Consider the following 26,602-nt stretch of genomic DNA (forward strand, 5'->3'; position numbering starts at 1 on the left):
CAGTAATTAAACTCTGATGATGGAATTACTGACTTGAGTCAGGAGGAAGAAGAGGTATTTGTTGGATAGAGGGCAGTCAGAACCATACCTCAACCATCCGTTAAGCATCTGACTTCGGTTCAGGTCATGATCTTGAAGTCTGCTGTCCATGGGTTCCACTCCATGTTGGGCTCTGTGCTGACAGCTCAGAGCCTGGAACCTGCTTTATATTCTGTGTGTCCCTCTCTCTGCCCCTCTCCCCCTCACGCTTTCTCTCTCTCTCTCTCTCAAAATAATTACTAAACTTAAAATTTTTTTTTTTTAACCTGTGATTCTTTAAAAAGTAATAATAAAAGTAAAAAGCACTGGACTACTAGAACCAAGAGGCAGAGTGACCAACTCATTCTGTTGTTCCCTGGACTTCCCTAAGTTTAAGGCCAGAAGTTCCACATGGGAAAACAGGGACAGTTGATCATGCCATTGATCATGCCAGATAGAGCCTGGGCTCTATCTCTGCATCTGCCATTGCCTTCTTTCCCCTTGAACCCGAGTTTACTCTTCACTCGGTAAGTTGAGGTACCTGGACAAGATGACATCAAAGAGCCCTTCCAGCACTAATGGAACAATCTGGAAATTTGCCCATGCTTCTCAGACAACCACTTTCTTTTGGAGCTTGCCCTGAGCTTGGGCACGACCATTGTCACCACCAGAGGGTGCACCCAAGAGCTCAAGAACCAGCAAGTTCTTCAACAGACCCTCCTTTGTTATAGAGAGCCTTCTGTGAGTGACATTAGTCAATAGCCACAAACAGTGTATTATAATTATTAGTTGTCACCTACAAAATGAAGTGAAGATGATTATTTCTAGTTGTCAGATTATTTCAAGGAATATATAAACCAGAAAGAAATTTAGTAAGAAAAATAAATTTCTCAAAGCTCCCAGCTGGCACTATATTCATTTAAATTATAGCTATACAACTGTATTGGAGTGACGTGTGGTTATCATTCCTATTTGGAATTTTACTTGGCTAGTAAAAGAATGACTTCTGTCTCTCAATTTCTATTAACATCAAATATACATTTTTTCTTTCAGTTGTAAAACTTTTAAGTATGGACTGTATCAAAAGTGGCCTTCTATGCCAGGTTTACAAGGCCATTATCTTTTGGCAAGAATTTGAAAAACAATATATTTTTAAAGTAGTGCCATTGGACTTTCCCAGAGTTAGTAGTGACATAAAAGCCTACACTCTGAAGCCAGCCTGCCTGGCTCCTGCTTCACCTCTCAGCTCCATAACTGATTAGTGTAACTTGATGTTTCTGTACTTTCATTTTTATCTATAAAATGGGGATGATGTTAATAGTACCTACTTCATAGAGACGTCATGATGATTAAACAAGTTGTCACGTCTAAAGTGCTCAGACCTCTGCTTGGCACAGGGTGAGCACTATGTGAGTGTTCCAGTGCAATGGGAGCAACTGCAGCACAGGGTTTTCCAATGTTTTGTTGACTTACACATCTCCAGTGCCTAGAACTTTCCCTAGCTCCTACGGGGATTCAGTAAGTATTTGCTGAATGAAGGTCTAAGATTTGGTAATAGGTGTTCAATGCAGTATGTGGTTATTCATGAAATTTTTTAAACCCACGGGATTTATTCATTTTAACCTTTTGATTTTATTTATTTATTTATTTTAAATGTTTTTAAATGTTTATTTATCTATTTTGAGAGAGAGAAAGACACAGAGTGCAAGTGGGAGAGGGAGGCATAGAATCCGAAGCGGGCTCCAGGCTCTGAGCTGTCATCACAGAGCCTGACACGAGGCTCGAACTCACAAACGGTGAGATCAGACCTGAGCCCAAGTCAGACGCTTAACCAACTGAGCTACCCAGGTGCCCCAATTTTATTTATTTTTTTAAGTAAGCTGCATGCCCAACGCGGGGCTTGAACTCATGACTCCAAGATCAAGAGTCACATGCTCTACCAACTGAGCCAGTCAGTTTTACCCCAACCATTTAATTTTTACAAAAGAGCAACTGAGGTGAAGAAAGAAAGAATCTCTCCGATATCACATGAGCTTTGCCGGAAATAAAATTAAATATCAAATCTTTGTCCGAAGAGAAAAGCACTAGATGGAATCTCTGTTTCCCCAACTTTATTTTGTTTCTTTTCACCAGTCCACTGTTTATCAGAACCTCTCACCTAGAAACATTCAGCTTTTATCTGAGTGGTTGCCATGGTATCTGACAGCACATCAGCCATTGCAGCAGGCACAGTCAGTTTTCTCCCACAGGAACAAAACGCCTTGCACTGAGAAAAGATGGGTAACTGTGCTCATGCTGTGTCCTGGACTCCTGTGTTTCCACTCATGCAGATGCCTGCTCCTCTTTCCTTCCTCAGAAAGCCGGAGACCCTGTGTGTGTATCAAAAACTCCCATAGCCGCTCCAGAAATGAACACTGCACTGATTTTGCACTGAGGCAGACCTAGTTTCAGATCCCATTTCTGCTGCTTACTACCTGTGTGGCCTTGTTGTTCTGTTTTTTGTTTTTCATTTTTTGTTTTGTTTTGTTGCTTCCACAGCCAGAGTTTGTGCATCTATAAAATGGGCATAATGCCATCGTATTCACAATACAGGTAGACATTAGCAATAATATGGGGCCAACAGATTGTTGGACATGTTGAATGCAAAGCATGTTGTAGTTTCAAGGTGGCTTCTCTGGGAAGCCAATTCAGAGATGGAAAGTAGCAGGCAGGGCACTTATGAGAGGGTGTACTTGGGGTCAATAGTTGTGGAAGGAAGGAGAAGGAAACAAGACTGGGCAGAGGAAGAAATGGGTTGTGGTGCAGGCCCAGGGAAGATCTCAGCTGAGCTCCACAGGGAGCTCTAGAGCTGGGATGAGTCTTCACAGCTGTTGCCAACTGAGGTGAGGGAGCTGAGCTGTTCACACTCCCATGTTCTCAGCTATGCAGTACAGGCCACGCTGGAGGTTTTCTTCAGCCAAAGCATTCTGCGGAGAGGGCTGACAGCTGCGGGTCATGGCAGCATTCCCAGAAGCTGGGGGAGTAAGTCCTGCATTCCTTAAGGGGAATCTGGGTTGTGCAGCACAGCAGCCATCACTCCCAAACCCTGGAACCTGCGTAAAGAAAAGATCCCAGGGGCGCCTGGCTAGCTTAGTTGGAAGAGCATGCGACTCTTGATCTCAGGGTCGGGAGTTTGAGCCCCATGTTGGATGTGGAGATTACCAAAAATAAATAAATAAATAAATAAATAAATAAATAAATAAATAAATAAAAAGAGAAGATCCCAGAAGCTTCCAGAGGGGAAACACAGGGTGTCCACAAAGGGACAGAAATAAGAATGATCATATTTCTCAAAAATGCCATTAGAAGCTAAAAGGCAATGGAGAAATGCCTTTAAATGTCCCATGGAAATTGATTTCTAGCTTAAAATCCAATTCTGAGTCAAACTATCAATCAAATTTGAAGATACAATTAAGACATTTTAGATATGCAGTGTGTTTTGTTTTGTTTTGCTTTGAGACAGAGAGTGCAAGTGAGCAAGGGGCAGAGAGAGGGAGAAAGAGAGAATCCCATGAGGTGCAGAGAGAGAAGGAGAGAGAGTGAGGAGCCCCCAGTGGGGCTTGAGCTCACACAATGCAGGGCTCAAACTCACAAACCTTGAGATCATGACCTGAGCTGAAGTCAGATGCTTAACCAACTGAGCCACCCAGGCATCCCTAGATATGCAGTTTTTAAAAAAATGTTTATTTATTTATTTTGAGTGAGAGAGAGTGTGCACGGGTATGTGGGCACACATGAGTGGGGGAGGAGAAGAGAGAGAGGGAGAGAGAGAATCCCAAGCAGGCTCAGTGCTATCACCGAAGAGCCTGTTGTGGGGTTGAATCCCATGAACCCTGAGATCATGACCTGAGGCAAAATTAAGAGTCAGACACCCAACCAGCTAAGCCATCCAGGTCCCCCTAGATAGGTAATTTTAACTTTTTTCTTTTTACTTCCCATGCACGGTTTCTCAAGAAGCCACTGGATGAAGAATCCACATAGTAGCCTGGGCTTCACCTCTGTCTTTAAAGCAGGTGCGTGCCTTGGTCAAATCATTGCACTTCTCAGTCATTAGTTTTCTGAGTGCTGGGACTATGTTACCCCTGATATCCCTTCCAGATCTGAGAGTCTTTGATTCTAATATCCTGCAGAGCCGATGAGACGTATCATGGTTAACAGGAAGAGCATGTGGATGTTGAGTCTGGTAGACCTAGCTTTAGTTCCCAGAGCCACCACTTACTAGCTACGTGAGCTTTGTAAATTACTTAACTGTCCTCAGCCTCATTTCCCAGATCTGTACATTTGTAGTTGTACCTACAACGCAGGTCTGTTTTGAGGCTGAAGTGGAAGAGTGCACGTCCATGGTTCCCAAACTGTGTTGGGGCACCCTAAGGCTCTGCAGTGAACTCACATGGGACCACCGTGGGATTTGCAAACTTCTGAGGGAACACAATGACTTATGTTGGGTACCAGAGGCAGTTGGTAATTTCAACATTAGATTGTGCTACGTTCCTTGAGGCCTGTGTTGTGGTATCTTCACAGAGTGGGGGTTTCAGTGAGATAAAAGGCAAATACCATATGAAAATCAACGTGGAACACAGAATGAGGGTGGTGGTATCTGATCCGATTAAGAAGTTGAGCAGTGTGCAGTAGGTGCCTGAATCCCATTAATAAATAATTGTGGTTATTTAAGAATAAAATAAGGGGGCACTGGATGGCTCAGTTGGTTAGGCCTCCAGCTTTTGATCTCAGCTCTGGTGATCATCTCATGGTTCATGAGATTGACCCCCATGTTGGCCTCTGTGCTGACAGCGTGGAGTCTGCTTGGGATTCTTCCTCTCTTCTCTCTCTGCCCCACCCCTGCTCATGGTCTCTCTGTCTTTCCAAATAAATAAATAAACTTTAAAAAGGACTTTAAAAAAGAATAAAATAAAAATATTTTTCTTTCAATTTACATGCATTATTTTTTCCAAATAACTACTAGGTTGTGAATATGTAAATGCTTTTTAATTTGTTTGGATCTAATTATTTAGTATTTTAATTAAATTAAATTAATTAATTATTTTTTTTAGAGAGAGAGGGCATGAGTGGGGGAGAGGGGCAGAGGGAGAGAGAGAGAGAGAAAACCTTAAGCAGGCTTCATGTTTAGCATGTAGCCCAATGCAGGCCTTGATCCAGTGACCTCGGGATCATGACCCAAAATGAAAATCAAGAGTTGGACGCTCATCCAACTGACCCCCCAGGCTTCGCGAAGATCTAATTGTTTAATAAATGGAGCTGTTAGATATTTCTTTTGGCCCAAGGGAATGGTGGACAACTTACTGAGAGAAAGTTTGGAAACCTCTGATGGAAAGTACTTGGCACATAGTAGGTGCTCAACAAATAGTAAAATTTATTAAGGAAGCTTACAAAAGGGAATAGACTTATCACTTATAGGTTATTTCTGGTAGTGGTGGGAGCTAAGCATAAATCAAGAGGAGTTTGACACATCTTTAGAATAATACTACCAGGCACATAGAAGTGCTGCATAAAGGTCACCTGAATGAGTGAAGGTGTCACAGATAAAAGGTTTTACAAGGCACCTGGGACATGACCACTAGGTGAATAATGTCTCTTCCTCACAGCCTGTACCTTGCACGATATGTTTCCCAAGGACATCCCCAAATAAGAATCCATTCTCTCCAGAGGATTTTGGTCTTTAGTCTTGTTTCACTGTGGTAAAATTTATCTTTTGTAGAATTCCAGTTTGAAGAGTTTGCCACAGGTTCCGACATGTTTCGAACTCTTAATAGGCCTGGCTACAAAGTAGGAGTCTGGTGTGGGAGTTACACTGTATCGAAAGTGAACCAGTCATTGGTTTAGCCTACTTCTCTAGAGAATAGCTGTATTTAAGCCCTTAGGAAAACAACAACATGCAACAATCCAGCATATTACATTCTGTCAATTTTAAGTTTAAAACAATTTAGAAGAAAATATATAATTATGTTCCCAAGCAGCCTCTGCCTATAGTATGGAAACAGGGTTCCCTGCTCAAATATTCAGTCCTCACATGCCTTGTTTGCAAATCAGCTCTTAAGTGAGAACAACTTCTACTTGATGGAATCAAGGCTGTTTTAGTAGTTGTACCTTCCTTTCCCTTGACTTTAGTCACTAAATGCAGAAGTTTTTGATGCATACGTGAAAGAATCTTTTGTTCTTGGTTATGTCAAATAATGGGGTGTTGATAGCAGGAAGGCAGGTTTACTGAGAACTTTATTCCTTACAGGATTTAAGTCCAAGAGAACGTGAGTCTGCTGATATTTACTTAAAAAAAAAAAAGAACACAAAACAAAACAGGACACCTTTTGGCAGTTTTCACTAAAAATGGAGATTGTAGCTATGGAGATAACTTTAAAAAATAACTTTCAGGGAGCCTGTCTGGCTCAGTTGGTAGAACATGCAACATCTGATGTTGGGGTTGTGAGTTCCAGCCCCACATTGGCAGATTTTACTTAAAAAAAAAAAAAAAAAAAAAAGTTGCAGAAACAAGATCAGTTTCTTATCAGTCTGCCCCAAGGCATTTTGATTTTTATTATTCTTTTTGGTCTTTGTCCCTCTAACCATTCCACTGCAGGTTTAGAACGATACTGATCATTCACTCTGTCTCCTCCTCTCCAACTTTCCATTATCAATCTGTTGCAGGTGACTCCTTTTTTATCCAAAACACACTGAAAAATACATTCTAGGGAGAGGATATCTAAATCTTCTCATAACCACTGTTTATGTATGCTTTAAGAAAAGTGTTAGGGACAGGTCTATTTTTTCCCCATAATCCCCTTTTCTTAATTTGAAAATAAGGAGCAATAGGGGAGGAGAGGGGTCCCTCATGGGGTCTGTGTTCCTGACAAGGGTTAATATACTATGTGAAAGTCTTGCCCAGAGTAATTTCAGCCAATGGGAGCTCACCCTGATGAGGTCATACTTTCAGCCCACGCTTCATTGGTTGCCCTTCTCCTTACTTGGTGTTCTTGCAGATGCTGGGAAGTTTTAGGGATAATAGGAGCTTTTTTCCTCTGGCCACTCATGCATGCAGTCTCTACTGAATCTCTGTAGCATGGCTTGTGCAGGAGTTGCTGAAAATAGGTGGTGCTTAGAGCCACTGGAGAAAATCTGGTTCCCATTCTTGAGCAATTTGATGTCCTCAACTTGAGCCAGCTCTTGTACCTGGGGCTGTAGGGGTGTCTTCTAGTCTGGCCCTTTATCTTTATCTTTGTGTCAGTAACAAGGATTCTCAGCAATGAGAACACGAATGAGATGAGGCTGATGCTAAACTCTGAGGAGGCAAGAAAGGAACAGCTAGTCCTGGGACGAATATATCCCATAATGCTTGTCATCCAGCAACCTTGGGGCCCAGCACTGTTTCACTTCTTAACTCTCTGTGATCTGGGAGCAGTAGCGCTGGCTGTGAGTCAGGCTGATTGTCCTTATGGTCTCCCAACACAGCTGGAGGGGTGATGATTAGGGGAACTGGGGCTTTTTATCAGCCATCTCACCTCTGTCCATCATCTTTTACCTTGTCTACTTCTGTTGTGGGAAATTGTGTTGTCTGCACCATAGTGGTTGGTGTAGATCTTTCGATAAGGAAACAATTGTTGAGCTGTGACTTGGAAAGAACTTGGAGAGCTCTTGGCCCTGCTTTTACATCAAAATCTATCTAAACTTCTAGGAAGGAGTGGGGAAGCACCCAATTCTAGGTTGCAAATAGGGAAACGTGAGACAGGAAGAATGAAGTAATTGTGGATGAGATGGGAACAATAAGGGAGTGCTTATCTCTGACAATCAGGCTAGTCTATGTGCATAAACTCATGCTCTTCTTCACACACTTAAGAACTAGAGAACCAAGGAGCAAGATGGCACAAGCCACTATGGCTGAGCTCTCTGAAGAAAATTTTCATGACTAACTGGTTTAGAAGTGAACATTTTTACACAGTAAAGGATCCTATAAACACATGGGAGAAAATTGGTAGGCAGAAAATTCTAAAAGAAATTGCAGCACGAAACATATTCTTATGGTCTCTGAAAGCTGAGAGGGTGACAACATTCTCAAGGTGAATGGGTTACTTGGGCAGCTCTGTGGAGTAGGTGATCAAGCTGATGAGAAACATAATTTACTTGTAAAGCATAAATTCTCTGCCCTTCATGGTTGGGCTTCATCAAGAGAGACTCTGTGAGACTAAGTTAAGGAAATTTTACTCCATTTTGCTATCTAATCTTGGGAAAGTGGCTCTTTTTTTGTGACCTGGTTTAACTGTCTTGAAACAGGAGAACCACCTTGAATTCAAAGAAAGATTTTGTGAGTGAAAGACTCACTCTTAAGTATTTAAAAGGGTGGAGATGCCATTTAAGATTCTGATAATTCTGTCTGAAGCATCCTGAAACGAACTCCTCCCAGGGCCCCACTCATAGAATAAAGAAAAATCTCCCCATCCTGGTTCAGCCCACCCCTCCAACCTGAAACCACAATCCAGTTGGTTAGAGATCTGTCCCTCCCTAGACTGGATTTATCACAGAAAATGAAGAAAGACCAGGAAAAAAGGAAAGAAAAGATACTAGGTGGCTTCCAAGTTGAATTTGCAATTGTAATATGTGCTTATGGGATGAATCAGATAATAAATTTGAAAGTGTTTTGTAATGTGTAACATGTTAACGTGATAACAGGAGAGATTATTGCTTCAAAAGAACAGGAACTATGTTCTGTCACTGAACCTTCAGTGTCCAATCTGTTGTCTGCACATAGGCCTTTTTTTTTTTTTTTTTTTTTTTTTTTTTTTTTACCTTTTTATCATTGGAAAGTTTTAATCATACAAAGGTAGAAAAAATAGTTTATTGAACTTCCATGAACCCAGCTTCAAACTGTTATCAACTCATTTTACAGGCATTTAATTGGTGCTTTTGGAAGGAAAGGAGTTTAGGTGTCTTAGAAATAATTTACCTCCATCCCCATTTTCTTTAGGAGATTATGATCAATATGAACAATAATATCAGAAAATCACATTTCCTATATTTCTCATTGGGTTAATCACATTTGAGAAAAAAGAAATGGAATTCTTGGAATTCTGGGTTATTAAATAAAAGAACTGTAAAATAAACATCCTGATTTTATAAAGAGCAGAACTCAAACTATTTGCTACTTATGCTTGTGATTAATAGTTCATTCAGCTTCAGAGTTTTAAAAAACTTTTGTAGTTTGGCAGGTGGGTGTTGGGAAGTGACAAAGCCATTTTCACTAGGGCTTACTTGTAGGGCTATAAGCCCTCTTCTTTGACTGTTATATGGATGGAATGGGGCCAAGGTCTCCATGTTTCTTGGTGTTTCTATTTTATCTTTGACCCTTGTACCTTGGGTTGGTTCTTTATTTCTAAGGACACAGATAATAGGCAGGCAAATCTGAAATGTTTGCCTGAACAGCCTTTTGGCATTTTTCAACATTGTTTTCTGGGAAGACCAGGGTGGTGAAAAGCCTACGAGTGGTCTACACTGAGATGGGCAACTAGCTATGGAGCTGTGAGTGCTTGAGTGAGTCACTTCCCTTTGGGGTTTCCATATTTGGGTAAAATGAGGCTTTTTTTTTTTAAGTGGGCTCCACACCCAATGTAGGGCTTGAACATCCAATTCCAAGATCAAGAGTCACATGCATTACCAACTGAGCTAGCCATGTGCCCCTAACATGAGGCTTTTTGATAAAGTGACATAGCGGAGAAAGTGCAGCCTCAAGAGTAAAAAGGGGGTTTTACGAGGGTTTGAATTTCATCTCTATATATTTTCCATATTTCTCATCTGCAAAATGGGTTGTTTCAGGAAAAACTTTATTTTTTTTTTTTTTAAATTTTTTTTCAACGTTTTTTATTTATTTTTGGACAGAGAGAGACAGAGCATGAACGGGAGAGGGGCAGAGAGAGAGGGAGACACAGAATCGGAAACAGGCTCCAGGCTCCGAGCCACCAGCCCAGAGCCTGACACCGGGCTCGAACTCACGGACCGCGAGATCGTGACCTGGCTGAAGTCGGACGCTTAACCGACTGCGCCACCCAGGCGCCCCAGGAAAAACTTTATTTTTGGGGCACCTGGGTGGCTCAGTTGGTTGAGTGTCTGACTCTTGATTTCGGCTCAGGTCATGATCTCACGGTTCCTGAGATTGAGCTCAGAGCCTTCTTGAGATTCTCTCTTTCCCTCTCTCTGACCCTCCCTTGCTCTTGCTTGCATGTGCTCTCTCCCTCTCTCTCAAAAAGAAATAAATAAACTTTAAAATAAACAACTTTATTTTCAAGCATCTATAGGATATGGAGTTGGATGGGTAATTCACCTAAGTAATACAACCAGCCAAGAAGCTGGTTATGGGATGAATCTCCCTCCCTCCCTCCCTCCCTCCCTCTCTCTCTCTTTCTCTCTCTATTACTCTACTTGTAATTAGGAAGATGCAAGTGAAATAATGGGTACCATTGTTTTTTTCATCATATTGACAAAAAATAAAAATATACAGAATATCCATTGTTGGTGAAATTTTAAGCAAAAAGCCATTCTCCTATAAAGCCTCTTCTGAGGTAGGTTTGGTAGTTAGCTACCAAATGTATTTTTTTATTATTATTCTTTTTAAAGTTATTTTTTTTTTATTTTTTTTTAACGTTTATTTACTTTTGAGACAGAGAGAGACAGAGCATGAACAGGGGAGGGGCAGAGAGAGAGGGAGACACAGAATCTGAAACAGGCTCCGGGCTCTGAGCTGTCAGCACACAGCCCGACGCGGGGCTCGAACCCACGGACCGTGAGATCATGACCTGAGCCGAAGTCGGACGCTTAACCGACCGAGCCACCCAGGCGCCCCTTTAATGTTATTTTTGAGAGAGAGAGTATGAACAGGGGAGGGGCAGAGAGAGAGGGAGACAGAGAATCTGAAGGAGGCTCTGAGCTGACTAGTGCAGAGCCCTACATGGGGCTAGAAACCATGAATGGTGAGATCGTGACCTGAGCTGAAGTTGAATGCTCAACCAACTGAGCCACCTAGGGGCCCTAGTATCTACCAAACTTAAATGTGTTACTCTTCAACTCGGCAATTTGGTTTCTAGAAATCTGTTATACACCAATATATACATGAGTATACAAACATTTATTTCATTATATATAGATATATGTATTAGTAAAAAAGAATGTTATTGTGTGGTTTATGTGGGTTTTTACATTATACTTTTTTTTTTTTTTTTTTTTTTTTTTTTTGTAAAAGAAGTTTTCCACTACTCTTTTTAATAAAGAAAACTGGAAACAACCTAAGATTTACTTACGGACAAATTTCTATGGAACATTATGTGTAAAAAACATGCTATAGAACATTATAGTATGTTCCTACTTATGTCAAGAAAAGGAATTGTGTGACTGTGTGCATTATATAAATGTAGGGAAAGGGGTGCCTTGGTGGCTCAGTCAGTTAAGCATCTGAATTTGGCTCAGGTCATGTTCTTATGGTTTGTGGGTTTGAGCCCCTCATTAGGCTCTGTGCTGATAGCTCAGAGCCTGGAGCCTGCTTCGGATTCTGTGTCTTCCTCTCTCTGCCCCTCTCCCACTCACATTCTGTCTCTCAAATATAAATAAACATTGAAAAAAAATCTAAATGTAGGAAAAGAGATCTGGGAAGATATACTTCATAAGATTTACTTTTAGAGGGGGATTAAGATTAGAGGGTAAAGAGAGAATTTTACTTTTTATTCTTTTTTTTTTTTAAACTTTTATTCATTTTTGAGAGACAGAGAAAGAGCATGAGTGAGGGAGGGGCAGAGAGAGAGGGAGACACAGAATCTGAAGCAGGCTCCAGGCTCTGAGCTGTCAGCACAGAGTCCTATGAGGGGCTCAAACTTACTGACCAGGCTGCGAGGTCATGACCTGAGCTGAAGTCAGATGCTTAACTGACTGAGCCACCCAGGCGCCCCTATTCTTTATTCTGCTAAATGTTACGAATATTCCCAATATTACATATTATTTTTACATTTGAAAACAATTAAAAAAAAAGGGTGCTGGTGTGAATCTCTCAGCCACTCTGTGAGTTGGTTACTTGTCTAGATCCAATATCAGAGTTAAGAAGAGCCAAGCATGTCTTAGGTCTAGATGGGCAGGAGAAACTTGCATTTAAGTAGCAAAACTTCTTCATGGTTTGAGGCTTGAACTGATAGACCAGTGGATCCAAGTAACCCCTTCTGAAGATAGCACGACTACATGGGAATGAGGGAGGGGTGTTTCCATAGTCTTCTCTGCTTTCCAAGGTGCTCTGTTAAGAAAGGAAAAGAAAATAAAAGGAGAAAGAAAGAGAAGAAAAGGTCCTAGACTTCTTTGGAAGAGTCAAGGCGATCTCATAGTTGCAGTATCTAGAATCCAAGACTCCTAGGCTGGCACAGAACCTTCCAAGTTCATCTGTCTGTTTGCTTTCTCTGATGTCAGCATGTCAGATTTTATCAGACATACTAGATACCTAGTAATGAAATTTCTCTTTGGGTCTCAGGGAGCTTTCTTTCTTTTTTTTTATTTTTTTAATTTTTTGAATGTTTATTTTGAGAGAGAATGTGCGTGCACGTGCACACAGAAGGGGCAGAAAGAGATTCCCAAGCAGAGCCCGATGAGGTGCTCCAACAACAGGATCATGACCTGAGTCAAAGTCAACAGTGGGATGCTTAACCAATGGAGGTGCCCCTGAGGGAGCTTTCTTGGATTATAGGTGCCCCCTAACTTCTCTGTGGTTTGCACATTTAGCTCCTACCACTGTGTACAATAACTGGGTGAGAACACAGACAAAACCTCATTTAAGATAGGGCTAAGAAAGAAAGGGGGAATCCTGAAAGAAGGGGAATCCTATTTTCTTGCTTGAGGATAACTTGCCCCAACTCTGAAAAGAGCTAGCATGGAGTTAAGAAAAGCATCACTCCAGGGGTGCTTGGCTGCCTTAGCCAGTAGAGCACATGGCTCTTGATCTTAGGGTTGTGAGTTCAAGCCCCATGTTGGATGTAGAGATAACTTAAAAAAAAAAAAAAAAACGCCTGGAAAATTCAAAAAAATATATTAAAAACAAAGCATCATTCTTTTTTAAAAATTTTAATGTTTATTTTGAGAGAGAGAGAGAGACAGATAGAGTACAAGTGGAGGAGGGGCAGAGAGAGGGAGACACAGACTCTGAAGCAGGCTCCAGGATCCAAGCTGTCAGCACAGAGCCTATGTGGGACTCGAACACAAACTATGAGATCATGACCTAGGCCGAAGTCAGACACTCAACCATCTGAGCCACCCACGTGCCCCCAAAACAAAGCATCATTCTAATATCCTTCAGAACTCCCTGATTTTTAGATTGTACACAGGGTGAGAATGGTGCTCAAGTACTGGCAAAGCTCTGCACAGAGTGGAAGGGTACTACACTTCATCATATAGCTGAATATTTTACCATTTAAAAAACTGTGAATAATACTTATAGAAGAGTATATAATGTATATGTGTATATATGGTTTGAAAGATAATTATAAAAAATAAGCCCCATGTACTGTCCAACCAGCTTGAAAAGTAGAATATTGCAGAACCTCTGAAGTCCCTTGGTGGGGTTGCTAGCACTGTGGTACAAGATGGGCACTCACAAAGGTCCTACCAAGGGGAAGGAAATCTGCTCCAGGAGGATGGGGCCTTTTCCTCAGGTACAAAGGCTCCACCTGCAGCTAGGCTGTGGATCTCTGGGCTGTTGTTGGCCACATAGAGGCTAGTGCAGCCCTGTTCTTGGGTGGTTGCATATATATGCTCCATACCCTCCACTAGAGGTAACAATTATACTGAATTTTCGGTTAAATATTCTCTCATTTTTCTTGAGCATTGTTAAAAAGAAACAACAGGCCTGTGGAGTCACCTGTGCTTAGTCCTGCCAAGACTTAATACCTAACCTAACTGCAATTTCAGCCTCTCCCAGGAGTCACATTTTAAAACAGCCGGTCTGGAATTTCCTGGTCCATGCTAGTGAGGTAATCTGCTTGATAAAACCCCAGCTATTCTCAAAGGGATGGTAACTTGGCCTGAAATAATCCACTCTTTGAACTTCCTTGTCCCATCCTGCTTCTGCATATAACAATCTTCCATTTTGAACTCAGAGCTCCCTTCTAATTGGTAGATGGGATGCTGCCCAATTCATGAATTATTTAATAAAGCCAATTTTATTTACCATATATATATATATATGTATATATATGTATTATATGTATGTATATATGTATTATATGGTACATCATCTTTTTTTCCTCCTCAGAACATCATTTGCCTTTGTATTTGTTTTTTACTGTTGTTTTAACGAACTACCACAAACTTAGTGGCTTAAAAAATACAAATTCCCATATTGGGGGCAGAGATTATCTGTGAAGTCTCTACCTTCTCAATTTTGCTGTGAACCTAAAGCTGCTCTAACGTCTTTTTTTTTTTTTTTTTTTGGCATTAGGTACTAGGTTTAAGCTAGCTGGGAACTCTCTGTGTTATCTTTGCAACTTTTCTATAAACCTAAAATTATTCCAAGATATAAGGTCGTTTTTCTTAAAAAAAAAAAAAAAACCAAAACACAAATTTATTATCTTACAGTTCTATATGTCAAAAGTCTCAATTGTGTCTCACTAGTCTAAAATCAAGGCTCTGGGGGGCCTCTGGAGAGAATCTGTTTCCTTGTCTTTTTTAGCTTTTAGTAGCTGTCCACATTACCATGGCTCCTGCACCTCCCTCTACGCCCACCCCCTTGCTTTTCCAGGACAGCAATGTGGTCTGAGTCAATCTCACATCTAATCACTCCAAAACAAACACAAGATTGTCCGGCCCCCACCCCCAACCTTCAGATACCAATTGCAGGTAGTGGGTCCCTGGGTTACCCCCACTCCTGTCTGACTTGGCTATAAATCAGGGGTGTTCCCATGATCCTCTCCTCAAGTTCAGTAATTTGCTATAATGCTATAATGGCTTACAGAACCCAGGGAAACACTTCACTTTCTATTACTCGTTTATTATAAAGGATATTATAATGGTTACAAATGAATAACCAGATGAAGAGGTATGTAGGGCCAGGTGCAGCAGGTTCCTAAGCTTAAGAGCTTCTGTCCCTGAGGAATTTGGGATATACTACTGTCAGAGCCCATGGATGCATTCACCAACCCAGAAGCTCATTAAATCTTATTGTTCAAGTTTTTATAGATCTTAATCTCCAGCTTCCTTCCCTTCCCAGGAGGTCAGAGGTGGGGCTGCAAGTTCTAACCCCTCTAATCTTTTGGTCTTTCTGGCATTAGCCCCATCCTGAGGTTATCTAGGGGCCCTCTTTAAGTCAACTGATTAGCATGAACTCAGGTGTGATGGAAAAAGGGGCTTGTTATGAATAAGAAAATATACTCCTTTTACCCCTATAACTCAGAAAATTACAAGGGTTTTAGGAGCTCTGTGCCAAGAACCAGGAAAGAGACCAAACATGTATTTCTTATTATATCACAATGTCACACATATACATTATTTATATTCCATATTTGATAACTAGAATACTTGCAGTCATTGCTGATATTATTCTGAAGTTCATTATTTCCTTGTGTTTTTTTTGTGATATTTTATTATGAGGTCATATTTCTTGGAACCTTACCGATAGGATTTCCAGAGGATTCACTTTTGCTTATGCAAGGTACAGGATGGAGGGGGGCGGGCACTAACATGATCACCTTTATAGTTTTCAGCTCAGGATTTTCTGGTTCACACCAGTAGTGTGAAATTCTGGGTCCCTCAATATGCTAGTAAACTTGTTTAGAGATTCTTAGAGATGAGTTTTCTTTTTATCTACTCCATCCTCAATTAAGTTGGAGACAGTCAGATTTCCTTACCCTTTCCTTTGGTAGGTCAAGTTCTTTTTTCTTGTTCTCCAGTTGAAGATGTGGCCCTTCAGGGATCTTAGTTTGGGGAATTCTCCAATGTGAATTATGGACAAGATACCAGAGGCCCAGAGAATATGGATGCCTTATCCAACTAGATGAGATCATAGAGGCTGCCCAGATAAGGTGATACTTAGGACACTTGAACTGGAGTTAGGCTTATTGACATAATTACACTGTGTTCCCCAAAAGGCAGGAATCATGTCTAGTGTGTTCACTGCTGTGTCTCCAGAATGTGGCACAGTACCTGGCACATACTAGGTGCTCAATAAATATTTTCAAGTGTGTGAATGAGTATGTACTATCCAGGTATTACAGGTGGAGGGAAACAATACACATAAGACAAACAAGAAGAAACAAATAGCAAAATTTGTTGTTAAAAGGCAACAAATTTGGTTACACTAAGGGCCATTTCATTTTTCCACAAGTGTTTTTGTGGTACTTGTTTTTGGTAAGACACTCATTTAGGATGCAGGTAGTATCCTACTCTAAAAGGGAAGTAACACACTTGCATAATAACTATAATACTTCTCCCTCATGTACAGTTTGGTTTCTCTCTTACTATGAAAGACTGAAATAAGAATGTGAGCCCTCATACTTCAGAGTTTCTCTTCTGATGAGCTGGGAGACTGGAAAAACACTGGATGCTTCTGTAAATCATTATACCTTTGTCTTTAGTGGAAAAGAGCAGTCAGGTGTAAATATTTGGCAAAAATATGGTTGTATATAGAGTGTAATCTGCAAGTATTTGGGCTGTTAGTTTGCCAGAGAAGGCGTGGCCCTAATGAAAGGAATTTGAGGAGGCTGGCTGGTCAAATGGTAGGAGGACCCAAAAACCTCAGGCCTATAAGGGAGAGGAAAGGTATGCAGAATGGCAAGATCCTCTTACCTGGATTTCTGGCCAAAGGGGTAGCAGAAGGCCCATGCTTTTGTGAAGGTCAAAATCTCTTTGAACCTCTGAGCACTTTTTATTTTTTATTTTATTATTATTTTTTAATGTTTATTTATTTTTGAGAGCAGGGGCGGGGGAGGGGCAGAGAGAGAGGGAGACACAAATCTGAAAGCAGGCTCCAGGCTCCAAGCTGTCAGCACAAAGCCCAATGGGGGGCTCAAACCCATGAACTGTGAGATCATGACCTGAACTGAAGTTGGATGCTTAACTGAGTCACCCAGGCACTCCTCTGAGGACTTTTTAAGTTTCCTTTACATGGAGGGGTGCCTGGCTGGCTCAGTCGGTGGAGTGTACGACTCTCAATCTTGGGGTCATGAGTTCAAGCCCCATGTTGGGCACAGAGTCTACATAAAATAAAATAGAATCGGGGCACTTGGGTGGCTCAGTTGGTTAAGCATCTGACTTCATCTCAGGTCATGATCTCACAGTTCGTGGGTTCCAGCCCAGCATTGGGTGAGCCCCACTTCTCTCTTCCTTTCTCTCCCTCCCTCTTTCTGCCACTCGCTCAATTGCAACCTCCCTCTCAAAACAAACAAAATACTAGAATAAAATAAAAACCTTATTCCCTACCCTTAGCTAAGCTATTTTCTTCTTACAAAAATTTTTTTTCCCTCTTACACAGGTATAGGAAGAGGGGAGAAGAAAAACAAATATCTTTTTTTTCTTTTTAAGTAAGCTCTACCCGCAACACGAGGCTGTAATGCATGACCCCAAGATCAAGAATCACATGCTCTACTGAAAGAGCCAGTCAGGTGCCATCCCCCTTTTTTAAACAATAAAAGTTCTGATTGTGGAAAAAATACCTAGTTGACTATAGGAATTTAATCAAGAAGCCAAAAGAAGTTAGCCTTATAGCTGATGATTTCATTGGCTTATATTATTGACATACACTGAATTCCAAGTGATCAGGCCAAAAATGTGTACTTGGCAGAGATGAGAGTTACTGTCAATTGTTCTAGCTTCCCAAACTGGATGGCACCAGTAGCTGTGTGAGTGAATATGGAAGCTGAAATAAACATTATGTTAACTTTGGTTCTATTCCAAAAACATTCTATTCCAGAGATATGTAAGATGAAGCTTTTTTAGGGCAGAGATCATGATTATATCCCTTAATACAGTACCAGGGCCATAATAGTTGCTCAAGAAATATGTGTTGAATAAATAAATGGCTCAAAGGTTACTTTGGGTTGCTAAGATCAGAACAGTATTTGCCATTATTTTGGATGTTGGCGTGGGATTTGTACACCCTGGAACACTTTCTTCTCTTTGCAGCTAGTAATTTTTTTTGTTTGTTTGTTTATGAAGAACATGCATTCTTGTACACTGGCACAATGGTCCTGGGGAAAGTGGCCCAGATAGGTTCCACTGCATTCCTTAGAAGAGCCAACAATACCACTCTCTAATGGTGAGTTGCTTCTTTATGAGAAAATTTTAATTTTGTTGAGTTTTTAGTCCTTTCTTTTCCCCCAATATACAGGAATACTTCCAGAAAAAGAAAACTAGCTGAGTTTGATTGAATTCGGTAGCATTTTGCTACTTTGTGGGAATCCAGGTAGTTACAACATCATCTTCTAGGCAGTCGATTTTCCTGCACATAAAACTGCATCTATATCCCATCCTTATCGATACATATGTCTTATTCTATAAGTGGGAAGTGTAAATATACTTCCTTATTAGAGAGGAGGTATGCTTATATGTGTTACAATTCACAAGGTTCAGATATCTTAAAAACAACGGTGCCTGGGTGGCTCAGTCAGTTGAACATCTGACTTTTGATTTTGGTTTGGGTCATGATCCCAGAGTCATGGGATTGAGCCCTGAGTTGGGCTCTGTGCTGAGCATGGAGCCTGCTTGGGATTTTCTATCTCTCTCTGTCTCTCTCTCTCTCCCTCTCCCCATCTGCCCCTCTCTCCCGCTTGTATACTCTTTCTCAAAAAACAAAAACAAAAACAAAAACAAAAAACTTAAATAGCCCCAAGAGTTTGGAGGCTCTAAGTGGTTGTTGGTTTTCATTTAAAAATAGATTTATGGGGCGCCTGGGTGGCGCAGTCGGTTAAGCGGCCGACTTCAGCCAGGTCACGATCTCGCGGTCCGGGAGTTCGAGCCCCGCGTCGGGCTTTGTGCTGACAGCTTGGAGCCTGGAGCCTGTTTCCGATTCTGTGTCTCCCTCTCTCTCTGCCCCTCCCCCGTTCATGCTCTGTCTCTCTCTGTCCCAAAAATAAATTAAAAACGTTGAAAAAAAAATTTTTTTTTTAAAAATAAAATAAAAATAGATTTACAAGTATTTAGCAACTTCTGCCAAAAAAGACTTCCACATGGGGCTCATCACTAGTAATAAAAACCCAGATGGTGGCAAAACATCTCCAGAGACTTCTTTAGGTCTCTGAAAGCAGCATAGGAGAGAAGAGTGAAAAATTGGAGTACAGAGCTTATAAAATACTTTTATGTATACCAATTCATTCAGTATTACTTTTCCTATTTTACTAATGGGGACTCTAATGTGCATTTAGGTTAGGTACCTTGCCCAGAGTCACATGGCTACTAAGTGAAAGGGCTAGAACTCAAATACAGGTTTTCTTATTGTAAGTTCAATGTTCTCTAAAAAAATTTTTTTAATGTTTATTTTTGAGAGAGATAAAGAGACACAGTGTGAGCAAGGGAGGGGCAGAGAGAGGGAGACACAGAATCTGAAGCAAACTCCAGGCTCTGAGCTGTCAGCACAGAGCCTGATGAGGGGCTTGAACTCACCAATGGTGAGATCATGACCTGAGTCGAAGTCGGACGCTTAACCGACTGAGCCACCCAGGTGCCCCATAGGTTCTATGTTCTTATTCCAAGTCTGACATTCATAAGTATTCAATGTTTGTTGTGTTTATTTTACTTTTTAAGTGATAAAGTTAGTGGGGATGGGATATGTCTTTTTGGCTTTGGCTGACTACTATGGCTCCAGTTTCTTATGAGCATGCTATTAAAAAAGATAATAGCAGCCTTGATTGAACAAAAGTTCATCTATATGCTATTCCTCAAATAGCCTTGGTCTGATATGAGATCAGTAAGGGTGAAGAGGATACTTAAATAATGAAAGTTTCCTTATTGAAGGCACAAGAGAAGGGCTCAACATCCTGCTACAACTAGAAGAGGGAATTCAGACTATTCCATAGTGGGGTTGCACAGAAATTCATTTGCTTTCTCTTTGAATAATAAGGGTGTCGGTTGTGAAGTGACTACGGAGATCTATTCCTTCACTTCAGTATCATCCCAGTGACACTGGTCACCCTGGGGAGTCAGACATGCTGAAGTCCTCCCTGGCATCTAGAATGTGTTCTGGGGTTGCAGGAAGTGTGTATTTCTTCCATAGTGATTTGACATATGACTTGACTTCTGAGGGAGATAAAGTCTCTGCTCAGAGCAGGTGGGTAAGGTGTTTGTTTTCCTGGGCTATAAAAGTCATCTCACAAAGAAATAACTACAAAGTTTCACCTGAAGTGATAACTTTCCTGGCAGGGTTTACCTCCAGCGCAAGTCTTAGCAACACACCAATCACTTCTCATCGGGTCCAAAGAGCTATCTGAAATGCTGTTTTGACACTAATTATATATTCAAATGTAACCTCTACATCTATAGGTAAAGCATTTGGAGGGAAAAGGAAGAAAATAAGTGATGTAATTTTGAGGTGTTTTCTTACTTATAGTGACTACCAAATGAAGACATTCTATTTATTGCAAGATGTTACATTTCAGTCAGATAATTCTTTGTTGTGGGGAGGGCTATCCTATGCATTGTAGGATGTTTAGCAGTGTCCTTGACCTCTACCTGCTAGATGCCAATAGCACCGAGAGCTCATAGAAATGCCTCTAGACATGGCCATAAAAATTATCCCTGGTTGAGAAATATTGTTTTAACTAAAGCATCAGGATATTATGAAAAAAATCCAACAACTCCCCCTACCCTCCAAAAAGCTCACTGAAGTGAGTTCTGAAATGGACTCCCCCTAGAAATAAGGGTTTAGACAGAATCAGGTAGATAACTCTAAATACAACAAATTATAAAAAGTCAAGTGAGAAAATTTTTTGGAGACGGTTGCTGGTATGCTGTGATTCTTACCAGATGCCTACCTTCCTTTTACCTCAAGCTGAGGGAGAGGAACCTTCAGTGGAACTACTCAGACTACATGAGATGTGCCTTTGTAGTTAGAGAGGCACAGTGGACCTGTGTCTGATTCCTGCCTGGAAAATAGAGAGGAGCTGAGAGGGGCTGGCAGCTGTTTTGGTGGAAGAGCAGAGGAACGCCCAAACTGTACTGGGTTTGGACTGTCCTCCCCAGTTTGTTTGGGCAAGGAGTACGTGAGAGATTCATGCAGACCAAGTGTGGACCATACAGAGCCACTGCTAGCCTAAATGGCACCGTGAGAAGGAAGTTTTCTTTCATCCAGACACTTCATACCTTCTACTGAAAAATAGTCCCACTAATTTAGTTTGGACAAAACACTTTATTGCCACCTGCTGGAAAACTGTCAAAATCAATAGACAAATCTCTGCAAGGATGGTGGGAATGGTACTCCCTAGGGTATGCAGTGCACCACCACGCATAACTATATGGGGTGGCCCTGGGGCCACTTGCAAATGGGCCAGTGTGAGAGCCATCTTAGATCCTAACAGACAGAGTTCTTACAGAGCATAACAAGTTTCAACAGACAAGAAATTGGAAGTGGGCCTCCAGAATGCTAGGGCCTGAAAGAGGAAGTAAAAGAACTGTCAGAACAGAGTGCTTTTCCTGGGTGGATAACCACCAGAGGATGGGGATGCGGGTGGTTTCTAAAGTAACTGTACAAGTATCCATCAGGAAAAAAAAGGTGGCTTTAAACATCCACTATGCCCAAGTGTTAAACCATCACATGGAAGTAAAAGTTAAGAACTTTCCCACTCCCCTTACTTTTCCTCTCTCCGCCTCCCTTTGCCTCTGGTTGGTAAGCTGAGGTAATACAAAAAAGACCAGGCATGACGCCTCTCTCGGGCAAACATTGAGAGAGAAATCCCCAGCTGGAAAAAAGGAAAAAGTGTCATTTTTTGTGACTCAAACACCTTAGGACTTTTTTTTTTTTTTAAAGTAAGCTCTATTCCCACATGGCACTTAAAATCACGACCCCAAGATCAAGAGTCATATAGTCTGTAGATTGAGCTAGGCAGGAACCCCTCAAACACCCTAGGAATTTTCTATTCCTAAGAGGGACCATGGAACCCAAGGAACCCGCCTGAACCAAGTGTATAATAAATGGACTTCGACTGCCCAGGTTTAAAGGGATGGTGAAAGATGGAAATAAAGGTGTTTTGTTTCATTTCTTAAATTTTTGTTTTAAAAAAATTTTAATGTGTATTTTTGAGAAAGACACTGTGAGCGGGGAAGGGGCAGAGAGAGAAGGAGACACAGAATCTGAAGCAGGCTCCGGGCTCCAAGCTGTCAGCACAGAGCCTAACCCGGGGCTTGAACCCACAAACCACGAGATCATGACCTGAGCCCAAGTCAGATGCTTAACTGACTGAGCCAGTCAGGTGCCACTTGTTTGTTTTTGTGTGTGTGTGTGTGTGGGTGTGTGTTTTATGTTTATTTATTTTTGACAGAGAGAGACAGAGTGTGAGCAGGGGAGGGGCAGAGAGAAAGGGAGACACAGAATCCGAAGCAGGCTCCAGGCTCTGAGCTGTCAGCACAGAGCCCGACTTGGGGCTCGAACTCACAAACTGTGAGATCAGGACCTTTGCCAAAGTTGATGCTTAACCAACTGAGTCACCCAGGCACCCCTTGTTTTGTTTTGTTTTTTAAATGATACTCCTGATCTTGCATAGATTCATACTGGTCACATATAACACTGGTTACATGTTATAAAGTAGGATCTGGAAAAGATATCTTCCAAAGACATGTTTTTGAGTTTTACAGGGGAAAATGGTCATCAAATTAATTTGTGTTTTTGGGAGCCCATACTTTGGGAGTGGATTCAAGGCAATCTCTGTCCTCTGGGAGCCTACAGTCTTGGGTTTCATACTGAAGAGCAATGTCCCTATTACAGTCAGTTATGTCAACAAGAGCCTGTGTTGCATAGGCAGGACAGGTACAAGAAGGTTTTTACTCTAATGATTTACTCTATTTTACTTGCTTACGATTAAGCTTTAGAAGCAATCATGTTGCCCCTGTTCTTCAAGGATGTAACCACAGGTAAAGCTTCCATTTAAGATGTTCAAAGAAAGATGCAAGGCTGAATGCATAGGCTGCATCTTTTTTTTTTTTTTTTTTAAATGTTTATTTATTTTTGAGAGAGATGGAGGGCGGACAGAGAACCTGAAGCAGGCTCCAGCTCTGAGCTGTCAGCACAGAGCCTGATGCAGGGCTCAAATCCGAGGACTGTAAGATCATGACCTGAGCCCATGCTGGCCGCTTAACTGACTGAGCTACCCAGTCACCCCATGAATGTATAGGCTGCATCTTGATTGGGCTGCTGTGGAACTGGGGCCTATCTGGTCCTCAGTTTGGCAAGATTCAGAAACTTACATTTCACTTCATTTAAGCCTAATTAGGCTCTGCGAAATTAATTCAGATAAAACAACTTTATAACTCAACCCAGTGAACAGAAGCTGATTTACAACCCTCAGGTGAATTTACTAATTGAGAAAGAGTATATACAACTAGTTTAACTAGTACCAGTCATGTCCATTGTCTTGGACAATTGTTTCTCAGCGGGTTTATTTACTTAAGACCCCTTAAGTGATGGGAAGACTAATTCAGAGTATGGGTCTTTGCATGTTCTTAAGGGATATCCAGAATTTAACTTTGCTAGTATATAAACTCTAATAAAGGCAGAGATCTTATTTGCTATAAGTAAAGACTAGAACACAGTAAGCATTCAGTGGGTATTTACTGAGTGAGGGATTGAATTTGAATTAAATTTTTACCTGTCCTGATAATAGGTATTGATCCTGGTCATTAGAATCAGTAGCCTCTCTCCTGGACAGAGTGGAAGCCCACAATACATTCTTATTCAGATTCTGCTGGTTCTAGATTCTTTATGGACCCCACCCTTCCTTTATGACAGCATCAACTAGGCATGTGACACTGAAGGTACAGATGACTTATTTCACTGATGAAATCTGGGAGCTACTCTGGCCTCTGTAACACATTTACAGATCATCTCACACGGTGACTTTTTTTTCTTTTTTAAAAAAAAATTTGTTGCAAGTTCTATGAGGCTTCTTGTTTTACATTTTCTGGGTTACTAACTTGCACCTCAGGCAAGCAGGAGACAACCTAATTGTGGTCATTTGTATTTTTACAGACAACCAGACTTCTTTTTGCAGGTGTGGCTTTACCCGCCATCCAGGGGTACAAAAGCAGAACATTGCGTTTTACTCAATGGAAGATGCCAAAGCCTTTATTTAACACACTAAAGCAAAGAAGAGATTGGCTGAATATTCACACCTTTGTGAGCTCGGGGGAGCTGCAGGGTCGGTCTGGGTGGCTATGCAAGAAGTACCGACTCCCTAGACTCAGAGGGCGCCTCATTCTTTATGCCTCCTTGCAGCTCTGCCTTTGAAACTGGTTTAGTGTAGCAAGCTCTCTGTGAACATGTAGCCTATTAACTTTCATATTCCCTGATGGTTTAGCACCAGAGGCATATATGTTCTCTCTGGAGTCTAGGGCATGTCCTTAAGTGAAGAGGAAGGGTGGAGGGCGGGCAGGGTTCCGGATCTGACCCCCAAAGCTGGGAATGGGAACGTTGAGTCACTGCTTCGGCCTGCTTGGCGGTTTTCTGTTAAGGTCTCCGTGCTCCTCACCTGGATAAGGGCACCTGGGTTTTTCTAGTCTTCTGCAGGAAGGCACGGCCCCCTCAGCAGAGGCCAGGAGAAACGTCGGTCTTCCAGTTTTTTCTATCTTCTTTCCAACCTCCCCAAACTGAGGACCCCAAATACCTCCCTCAGGCCCGCGCCCGGCTTCTCGTACCCTAACTCAGGGGCCCAAGTTTGGGGCGGGAGAAGGTTAACTCCAGAGCACGCAGACTCCCGGGCTGAGGCCAGGAGCTTTGGGGAACCCCCAATCGAGGCGCGCTCGCCCGGCCTCTGTAAGCGGGCCCGCCCCGCCCCCTCCCACGCACGTCACGTCCGGTCCGTCCCCCGCCCGCCCTCCGCCCTCCGCTCTCCTCCCGCTCGCCGTTAGGGAGGGTCTGCGCCTCAGCCACTGCTTCAGTCACCGCTCCTGCCCCCTCTTCCACGTCTTCGCCGCCGCCACCGCCGGGGGCATCCGGGGGTCGCTTACCGGGCTGGCCCCGCGCCACAGCCGTCGCTTCAGCGTCCCGCCAGCGGCCGCCACAGGAGGAGGCTCGCCGGCCGCGGAGCCACCCGGGGACTCAGTTCTCGCTCTATTGCCGTCGCCGCAGGTCCTGGAGAAGCGGCCGCGGCCGGGGAACGGGGCGTCGCGGTTCCAACGGTAGGTGAACGGACGGGTACCATTATCTGCGCATGCGCGGGTCGCCCAGGGCCGCGGCCCTCCCCCCCCTCTGCGCCCCCCAGCGCATAGTACCACCCGCGCAGTGCTCAAGGGCGTTGCTTGTTGGGGTGCCCAGGCTGGGAGAGGTGCCCTGAAGATGGGCTAGTACGTAGAGCGGGCCCCCTTTCTGCTCGAGCTTGAAGAGATGAAGCCTTGCCCGGGCTGCTTGCGGGGGGGGGGGGGGGTGTGTGTGGCAGTCTTCGATTTTTCAGTCGCTGCAATGCGCGTGAGCGGGTGTGCCTTCCTACCTCCTAGCTCCCCCAAACTCCAAGGCACAGCAACCTACGCGTTTGCTAGCCTCCCCTGTGCACCAGACTGCGCCACTTCCCTGCCACTTCCTTGATGCTGTTCTGTGAAGTCAGTGCAAAGAAAAAAAAAAAGTGTGGTTTAATCTGGGCTAAACTACCCCCCCCCCCACCTTTTTTTAAGATCACGTGAGATGAGTGGTTGCTGACTTCCTTAAATCGCTCAGAGAATATAGCCAAAATTGGGCTGTTGGTACACTGGGGACTTGTCTAGAATGCACTCTGAATGTGCAGACCAGAGGGGGTACAGCGTTAAGTTTCATATGGGGCGACTGGTTTCCGAGATAAGGTTATATGGGAAATTGAATCTATTGGCACACTTGAGAAATTTGTAAACTTTTATTTGTAATCAATTAAAAATCAAACTGACTTTTAGAACGGCCGTTGCAGAATTTCATTAGGTTCCGCATTGTGCCTTCTAATCATTGAGAGTAGTACCTCAAGTTGGGCGTTTACCTTCCTTTCAAGGAGCTGATAATCTAAAAATGATAACCCGATCCACAATAATGTACACTGTGGACATTAAATGACTGAAATGCACTTACCTTTAAAGGCAGACATTAAATGGTAGTTTGAATTAATGACTTTCTGGGTTAATGTAAGGCTAGGTCTTCAATTTTGCTTTTTGCAAGTATAGTAGCGGTACTTGTTGGCCTGGGTTTCTCACAGGTACTGTGCATTTATTAATTACTTGTTGATGAAATTGAATGGTCACTATTTGTATGTCCATTACGAGCCCCTTCTTTATTAATCTGTGCTGCCTTTAAAATTAGGGCAGTGTTTTCTCCAGTTGTGTCACCAGGTAGGGATTTTTGACACAGTGTGCTTAAATCCTTAGGTGTAGA

The 26,602-nt window shown here is 42.3% G+C and overlaps 1 protein-coding gene, 1 long non-coding RNA gene and 1 other non-coding gene across 15 annotated transcripts in view; 2 read left to right on the forward strand and 1 right to left on the reverse strand.

The window, feature by feature from the left end:
* Positions 1-11,982: 11,982 nt before the first annotated feature.
* LOC131515167 (uncharacterized) lies at positions 11,983-25,335 on the reverse strand. Its single transcript, XR_009263488.1, has 3 exons — positions 25,222-25,335; positions 23,865-24,743; positions 11,983-12,328 (listed from the first exon to the last, which is right to left on the reverse strand). It is a non-coding gene; the product is annotated as an uncharacterized LOC131515167 (long non-coding RNA).
* On the forward strand, positions 17,189-17,261 carry TRNAE-CUC (transfer RNA glutamic acid (anticodon CUC)). Its single transcript has one exon. It is a non-coding gene; the product is annotated as a tRNA-Glu (tRNA).
* FAM13B (family with sequence similarity 13 member B) overlaps positions 25,253-26,602 on the forward strand; it is an 89,014-nt gene continuing 87,664 nt past the window's right edge. For all 13 annotated transcript variants that reach the window (XM_058735603.1, XM_058735626.1, XM_058735659.1 and 10 more), the window contains exon 1: positions 25,253-25,392. The gene's annotated coding sequence lies outside the window, so the exon portion shown is untranslated. The remainder of the gene's footprint in view (positions 25,393-26,602) is intronic.

Source organism: Neofelis nebulosa, chromosome 1, assembly GCF_028018385.1.
Source record: "Neofelis nebulosa isolate mNeoNeb1 chromosome 1, mNeoNeb1.pri, whole genome shotgun sequence".
Classification (NCBI taxonomy): Eukaryota; Metazoa; Chordata; class Mammalia; order Carnivora; family Felidae; genus Neofelis; species Neofelis nebulosa.